An 8,372-nucleotide genomic window follows, 5' to 3' on the forward strand; every position below is an offset into this window, starting at 1 on the left:
GGGATTTGAACCCAGGCCCAGGAGTCCAGACGCCGCGCTCTTAACCACAGCACTGCCCTGCCCCCAGAGAAAGGGGCTTTCAGCCTCTTCACGTCCATCTCAGCAAGTTTTGTGGGTGACTCCAAAAACCTGTCCCCTATCCATCCACTTTTTCCCCCTCTATTACCCTTGCCTGGCTGGCCCCCATCAATTATTATTACCAGGACCTGGTCCTCAATTCCAGCCTCGCTCCCGTCTGTCTTCCCCAAAGCTGCCACCAGAGGGCACCAAGAGTCAGGTCCCGTCCCTCCTCTTCCCGCAGCCCTCCATGGCTCCCACCTCCCTGGGGGTCAAAGCTCAAATCCTCACTGCAGCCCACCAGGCCCTGCATGACTGGCCCCGTACTCTCCTTGCGCTTCCCTCCTCCCACTCTCCCCTCCGCACTCTGCTGCAGCCACACGGGCCTACTTGGTGTTCCTCCAACACGCCAGGTGAGGTACTGCCCCAGGGCCTTTGCACGGGCCGTGCCCTCTGCCTGGAGTGCTGCTTCCCAAGATCTCTGCATGACCAGCTCCTTCTCGTCTTCTAGGTCTCAGCTCAAATGTCACCTCCTCAGAGACACCCTCCCCGACAGCCTCAGTGAACACAGCCCCGCCCTTCTCAGCCACTTGCAAGATAATTGTCTTCAGGGCACTGACTATACCTGATTTACCTCGCCCTTTCTCTAGTTAGTGTCTGTGCTCCCCTGCTCCCCCCCCCGCCCCGCCCCACCCAGCTGGGAATTCGACAAGGGCCGGATGCAGTAGTCTGCCTTGGTCATTGCTGGGTCTGTGGCACCTGGCACTTAATAGGTGCTCACTAAACATCAGTCCACTTGTTAAATGCAACCAGTGCTCCCACAGCTCCAAATGAGATCATGGCCAGAAGCTCCACGTTTCTGCTTTGCAAGGTTGTTCCTTTTTCTGGAGTCAGAAACCCAACAGAACTATATTTGGCATTTTGCCTGCATCCTCTTGTTTAAATGGTCAACCCTAAGGGAGGCAGAATAGCAACCCCTGTTTTACAGATGGGGAAACTGAGGCTCAGAGAGGGGGCATGAGTGAGTGAGAGAAGAAATTGATTCAATCTCAAGTCAGTCTGATCCAAATGCTATGGCTGCCTATACGGGCGATAATTCAGAATGGCTACTTCAGCTTCCCCAGGGGCTCTGAGTCCATGGCCTTCAGGGGAGGGAGGTTCTTCTGCAATCATCAGAAAACATATGGCCGCCCCCTAGTGAACTCCTGAACATCCATCATGGCCCTAGCTACAATGCCCCTTCCTGGTACATCTTCCCTGATCCATGAGGCAGGGTACAGCTTTCCCTAGCCCCAGTTGCTCCCTCTGCCCTAGCCCTGAACCCGAGTAGCACAGGGGGCCAGTGCCTGCCCCTGTTTCTCTTCCTCTAGCCTGGAAGCCCTCCAACTAGACAGAGGAGTTAAAGTTACCTCTCTGGGATCCTAGCATCACCCAGCACAGCACATGGGGGCCATCTGGCAGCATTTGTTGACTGACTGATTGACCTAATTGCCTGGAACCAGGCCCACCTGGGAACCCACAATCCTCCTCTGGGTTCTTGTATTTGGGAAGCTCCCTCCTAGGTCAGCCCTTGGAAGGCTGGCTTAGCTGGGCCATGGTGCATCCTGGGAAATGTAGTCTAGAGTGGGCCTTACCTCCCGGTGGGGCCGTGGGGTGGCCACCTTTGGACCCTGGGGCCAGATGGAGAAGGGGCATTGAGGGTGGCAAGTAGTGGGGCCCCATGTCCCTGCCAAAGAGTCCTAAGGGTGGTCCCCGGCCTCCCAAGTCTCTTACTTTTTCTTTTTCCTTTTTTTTTTTTGAGACGGGGTCTTGCTCCGTCCCCCAGGCTGGAGTGTAGTGGCACGATCTGGGCTCCTTGCAACCTCTGCCTGCTGGGTTCAAGCGATTCTCCTGCCTCAGCCTCCTGAGTAGCTGGGATTACAGGCGTGTGCCACCATGCCTGGCTAATTTTTGTATTTTTACTAGAGACGGGGTTTTGCCATGTTGGCCAGGCTAGTCTTGAACTCCTGGCCTTAAGTGATCCTCCTGCCTCGGCCTCCCAAAGTGTTGGGATTACAGGCATGAGCCACTGCACCCGGCCTCATGAAACTTTCTTGTTTTTTTTTTTGAGACGGAGTTTTGCTCTTGTTGCCCAGGCTGGAGTGCAATGGCGCAATCTCAGCTCACTGAAACCTCCGCCTCTGGGATTCAAGCGATTCTCCTGTCTCAGCCTCCCGAGTAGCTGGGATTACAGGCACCTGCCACCATGCTCAGCTAATTTTTTTTTTAGTAGAGACGGGGTTTCACCATGTTGGCCAGGCTGTTCTTGAACTCCTGACTTCAGGTGATCCTCCCTCCTCGGCCTCCCAAAGTGCTGGGATTACAGGTGTGAGCCACCGCCACTTTCTTACTTGTCCTAATGTCTGCCACTTCACCTGGATGTCCCTGGGGGAGAGGTGATGAAGGACTGTGATAATGAAAGAGGATTGCGTGCCTGGGTTCCTATGGCCACACATCCGTGGCCAGCACCACCGTTCATGATGGTGAAGGTGTCTAGGGTTAAGGGTCTGTTTTGGGATAATTCAGCCAGAGGACATGGGGCTGGTGGCTGGGGCCTGAGTCCTGGGCTGCTTTGAGCCTCAGTTTCCCTACTGCTGCTACATGAAGACAGGGAGGGAAGAAACGCACCACCATGGCCAAGAGAAAGCCACAGCCCAAACCAAGTCACCGCTGGGTTTTGGAGGAGTCACAGCCCGAGAGCCCACAACCCCTTAAATACCTGAGAATCTCAGAACCCTGGTATCTTAAACACGGCAGCAGTTCAGAAAACCCACAGTACCTGGAAATTGAAAAAAAAAAAAAAAAAAAATCCAGGAGATCACTTGGGCCTGACCAATATCAGGATTATTTATCCAGGATTCTGGAAAGACAGCCGTCCAACCCCTCTGGCCTGCCTCCCACGAGGGGCGGCTCACCACTCCTTCCAGCAACGCATTTGGTTTCCAAGGAGCCTGTCTCCTCATAGCTACCCTTCCTCAAGATCTGAAATGTGACTCATGCCCCCTCTCCCTGCTCTATAACCTTCCATGGCTCCCTATTGCCCTTGGGATAAAGTTTGCTCCTCGGCTTGGCATTCAAGGCCACTGCCTACCTCATGGTCCTCTTAAATAGTCTAGCCACTCAGGGCTCCTCCAACATACCCCACTGTGATGATCCTTGCTGTTCCCTCTGCCTGCAATGCCTGTCCCCCTCTCCTCCTGGCAGAATCCTTCTCCTTCAAGCCCAGTCCCAGTACTCCCTCCTCCAGGCGGCCTTCCCTGCTCCCACCTCTCTTGACCACTGCCCTGGAAGTTTTTCCCTCCAGCATCTCCCTTTCTGGGCCCACAGGACAGGGCCACGCCCAGGGTCAGCTCGGGACACCTTCCTTCCCAGGAGACGGGCGGTGACCAGCAACATCCTTCAGTCCCCAGGGATCCAGCTCACCTGTCCTGCAGGCTGACGTCATGGTCACCTTTCCAAGGGCAGTTTGATTTCTATCTTCCAGGCCCAGTCCTGGTAACCCCAGCAAACTCCGGACGCCAGCCTGGTGTGGCCACTGCAGAGGACATGCCACATCTCCAGCCCCTTCTATGCCCATTGGTCAGAGGCGAGGACTGAGGTCTCAGGGGGAAAGGCCCCTCCTGGGGGGACTGGATACCTAGGCTTGGAGACAACTCACTTCAAAGCAGAGGAGGCGACACGGACCCTAAGATCCTGTGGGGGCTCAGCCCCAGCGGAGTCTGGTGGGGGAACCAGAGGCAAAGTGGGACAGGCACAGATCAAGACAGTCTCAAGCGACCCCTCTCTACCTCACCTCCCCCCACTCCAGTCCAAAACCAAAGCGCATCTCCTGGGAAGACTGAAGCCCAGAAAGGACTAGGGACCAGCCTGAGGCCACACAGCCAAGCGCCTCCTCTCAAAGCTCCAGGTCTGAATCCTGCATAGCCCACAGTCAAGGGGAAGAAGGGAGGAGCAGAGCTTCAAGGCAACCCTTGGGAGGAGCTGGGATGCAGGAGGGCTCTTGGGTTTCAACGGCTTCCTCAGGCCTCAGTTTCCCCGCCTGCTGTTGGGAATGGGCCGGTTCAGAACAGACAAGAGACTGACGCCAGGCTGTCACCTACCCAGTATCCGAGGCGTCTCTGTGTGGGTGGCAGTGACTCCCAGACAACTTCCCGGAGAGTTTAAGGCCCCTCCCAGGTGGGTTCCAACTCAGCCTTGGCCCCAACCGTCCCCCACCACCCACCCCACAACCTGTGCTCTCCCTATGTAGAGTTTAAAGCAATTGTTCAGGTACATCCTGAAGTCCCGCCCCTGAAAGAAACTGGTCTCCTGGGATGTGGGAAAGGGTTTAGGGGCAAGGGGGATGCCCCAGGGGTCCTGAATTTTTATTTTGGAGAGGGAATTTGGACCTTCTCACAAGCTGAAGGAACACAGAAAAACAGAAATGCAATTTTGCAAGTGGGGCAGGGGCCCCCTTCAGTCACCACAGCCATGAGTCCCTCTCTCCCTCCTTAAACCCAAACCCAGAACCCCAAAGCCTCAGAGTACCCCAGTAACTCCAAGTCCCCGTTCCGCTCCAGTCTAGGGGACAAAGATGACAGCCTCAGGTAGAGGATGTCAAAGACCTCAGCGAGAGAGAGAGGGCCACATGGGGGCGGGGGCGAGGGTCTGCGAATCCCTCCCCCAACCCCAGGACTCCTGCAAACGCTCCTAGCTCCAGCATTAACCCGGCCGGGGCAGAGGTGGGGGTTCATGACAGTAGCGCCCCCTCTGGGAGATGCCCCAAACTCGGAGAGCGCCCAGAGGCGGAGAGCAGGAGAGGAGGGCACGTGACCCCCACCCCGGGGACCAATCAGCGCCCGCGGGAGGGGGCCACACTCGGCGCCCCCCACCCATCCCGGCGCGCTTGGAGATAGACGTTTTCTTTGTCCTTTTGTCAGCTCTTGGGGGGCCCCGAACCCCCAGGCCCCCACTGCAGCGGGGGGGATCCGGACCGGCCGGCCCTCCCCTCCAACACCATTGCGACCCCTGCCCCGCGGCCTGGACCCGGGACTCGTCCTGTTCTGGGCTGGACAGGAGGCCGGAGAGGACTCGGGCGCCCAAGGTGCGGCGGCCGGACGCGAAGTGGGGCGGAGGGGCCTCCCGGTGCCAGGACCCCCACACCAGCCCCGGGTCGCCTCGACTTGGCTCTCAGGACCCCGCCCCCCAACGCCACCCCCAACCCCCGACCAACAGGCCCCCTGCCTGCCCCGAACCCCCCACCTGGGCCCCAATCCAGCTCCCCAGCGGCGCAGCCGCGAGCCTCATTATTGTGTCTCCTCCGGGCCCCCCCCAGGACAAAATCTCCACCCGCTGCGGTGCCGACAGAACCCCCAACCTAGCTGTACATACAGGCCCCCAGTCAACAATCCAAGCGCCCCCCCCACGTTGCGGTGCCATTAGACACCCCCATAATGGAGCCTCAGGGAGCGCCCCAGGCCAAAATCCAGCCCCTCCAAAGCGATGCCACAGGACCCCCACTGGACCCCTCCATACGGCCAATGACCCCCTCTCCAATCCGGTCCCCTCCCCAGTTGTGTGGCTGAGAGATTCCCCCCCTCGTTCTAGCGCTCCCCAAACCCCCTCCCTGGCCCCAAATCCGTCCCCTCCCAGTGGCAGGGCCCGCAGGCCCCCCAGTCCTAGCGCCTGACCCGGCCACCCCAGCCAGCCTTTCGGCCCCCCCAGCTGCGTGCCGACAGACGCCCCCATCCCCGCGCCTCCCCCAACCCCCTCCGCAGACGCCCCGGGGCGCTTACCTCTGAGCCGCGGCCGCCGCGAGTGCGCGGGCGGGAGGCGCGAGGGCGGGAGGGCGCGGGCTGGGGGGGTCCGTGCGCGCACCTGTCCCGGCCGGGCCGCTCAGCCCGGCATCCCCGGCTGGGGAGGGGGGCTGGGGGCGCGCGCTCTCCCCGCCCCCGGGCCCGCGGCGCTGCGCTGGGGGAGGGGGCTCAGCCCCGGCCCCCCGCGCGATGGCGTCGGCTCCGGGGGGGGCGCTGCGCGGCGGCCGGACCGGGGGCGCGCCGCGGCCGCATCTCCTCCGCCCGCCGCGGCCGCCGCTGCGACTCGCGGCTCTGCCACCTCCGCCCCCCCTTTCCAGCAACCCCCCACCTCCCCAAAGCCGGGCTGGAGCCGCGCAAAACCCGGCCCGGAGCAACCGCGGCGCGGAGCGGAGGGCGGAGCCGGTGGGTGGCGTTTGGGTGAGTTGTGGGGGGAGGCCTAAGGGGGTCACCCTGCTTTGGTCCAGGCGGTGGACTTATTAATTGAGCCGCCCCAACTTCCTCTCCTGGTCCCCTCTGTTCAAACTCGCATCCCCAGGATCCAGCCCCAATCACACCCAGCCCATGGGGTCAATGAGGCTGTCAGGAACCCTGCGGTCTGGGTGGCCCCCTTCATAGAAGAGATCATTTCTTCAATCCACAAGTATTCCATTTAGCAACACTCACTCGACACTTCAGGAAACTGAGGCACAGGGAGGTCTTGTCCAAGGTCACCCAGTTAGAGAGCCTCAGGGGGTTTTGGACCTGAGCAAACTGGCTGCAGAGATCTCCATGATTCACGACTCCCGGACCTGCCCCTCTGTCGCCAGCGCCCTGTGGGACCTGGCCCAGAAAGGAGTTTTTCGAGGACTGCAGGTTCCCCCATGAATCTGAGACCCCAGGACAGATCCTGGAGGTTTCAGAAATCTTCCTGTAACCTTCCCGACCCTTCGAATGAATTCAGGACAGCAGGGGCTGCTCTCCGTGCCTCAGTGCCCCTCCCTGTCCAAAGTACCTCCCCATGTGGATGTGATCCTCTACGTCTCCCCCACTGGACTGAATGCTGCCCTGGTCGCCCTGGCCTCTCTCCATACAGTAGGTGCTCTGTAAACACTTATTTTTTCTTGTCTTTTCTGTTTTTCTTATCTTTTTCTTTCTTTCTTTGAGATGGAGTCTTGCTCTGTCACCCAGGCTACAGTGCAGTGGCATGATCTTGACTCACTGCAGCCTCCGCCTCCCGGGTTCAAGCAGTTCTCCTGCCTCAGCCTCCTAAGTAGCTGGGATTACAGGCGACTGCCACCATGCCTGGCTAATTTTTGTATTTTTAGTAGATATGGGGTTTCATCAAGTTGGCCAGGCTGGTCTCGAACTCCTGACCTCAGGTGATCCGCCCGCCTCAGCCTCCCAAAGTGCTGGGATTACAGGCATGAGTCACCGCGCCCAGCCTCTTTTCTGTTTTTCTATAATTTAGATAGATAATAGAGAAATGGGGGAGAGGGGATAGATAATTTTTTTTAAAATTTTGTTATTATTATTTGTAGAGACCGGGGTCTTGCTACATTGCCCAGGCTGGTCTTGAACTACTGGCCTCAAGCGATCCTCCCACCTTGGCCTCTCAAAGTGCTGGGATTATAGGCATGAGCCACTGAGCCCAGCCAACACTTTGTTGTTATGTAGCTTGTGACTTTTCTTGCACACTTACTGAGTGCTGGGGCCACTATGCCCCATCCCTGGCTCCACGCCATCCAGGGGGTCCAGACAGCTTGTGCACTGGCTTCCAGCAGCCACTCAGTGGGGACTGGGTATCAGGACTTGAAACCTGCTCCCCAGGCCACCCATGGCAATCTGCAGGCTCCCTGGCCCCCATGGAGACAGCCCAGGTCTTCCAATTCCTGGGCATGTTCCCAGGGCCATCCTGGTGACCACAAACCTCCGGGAGCAGCCAGGCCTTCCTGCCCGTGGTTTTGCCCTTCCCGCCTTCCGGCCGCCCCAGCATCCCAGGCAAATCAGCCAAGGCACCTGCTGGTGTCCAGCCCCCACCCCACCCTGTGTCCTGCCCACTGGGGGCCACTGAGGCCTGCTCCACAAGGGAGGGGGCCGAGCCCCGGCTCCGAGGCTTGGGGTCTAGAATCTGCGTCCTCCCACCTACACTCCCTTCCCTGCGCTGTGCCCAGCCCCTGGCATCCCCTCCCTCTCCTGCCTTCTTGGCTGTGCCCAGCTGGGCAGTTCTGCACCCTAGTCATTCAGCAAACATTTATTGAGCACCTACTGTGTACCAGATACTGGACTGAGCTGTCAACAAGACAAATCTGCCCTGTGCCTTTTGTCTAGCCTGGGGATACAGAAACCAGTGGGCACAGAACTACAGGCTGAGACAGACTGGCTGGAGGTCCAGGAGGACCTCGAGGAGGTGGCATGGAGGCCTTAGAGGGACCATAGATCCAAGCAGGGGGGTGGGGGTAGGGGTGTGCAGGGAGGGCGTTCTAGGCAGAGAGACCTCGGGGA

At 59.2% G+C, this 8,372-nt stretch overlaps 1 protein-coding gene across 2 annotated transcripts in view; it reads right to left on the reverse strand.

Moving 5' to 3' along the window:
- The window catches only part of SEMA6B (semaphorin 6B), a 37,171-nt gene extending 31,167 nt beyond the window's left edge, over positions 1–6,004 (reverse strand). The window contains exons 1-2 of one of the 2 annotated variants that reach the window (XM_024237112.3): positions 3,520–4,268; positions 2,816–2,875 (exon numbers count right to left, since the gene is read on the reverse strand). The gene's annotated coding sequence lies outside the window, so the exon portion shown is untranslated. Of the gene's footprint in view, positions 1–2,815; positions 2,876–3,519; positions 4,269–5,870 lie in introns of those variants that run through there. The other variant, XM_024237113.3, reaches the window with a different exon arrangement.
- Between the last annotated feature and the right edge of the window lie 2,368 nt (positions 6,005–8,372).

This window comes from Pongo abelii, chromosome 20 (genome assembly GCF_028885655.2).
Source record: "Pongo abelii isolate AG06213 chromosome 20, NHGRI_mPonAbe1-v2.0_pri, whole genome shotgun sequence".
NCBI lineage: Eukaryota > Metazoa > Chordata > Mammalia > Primates > Hominidae > Pongo > Pongo abelii.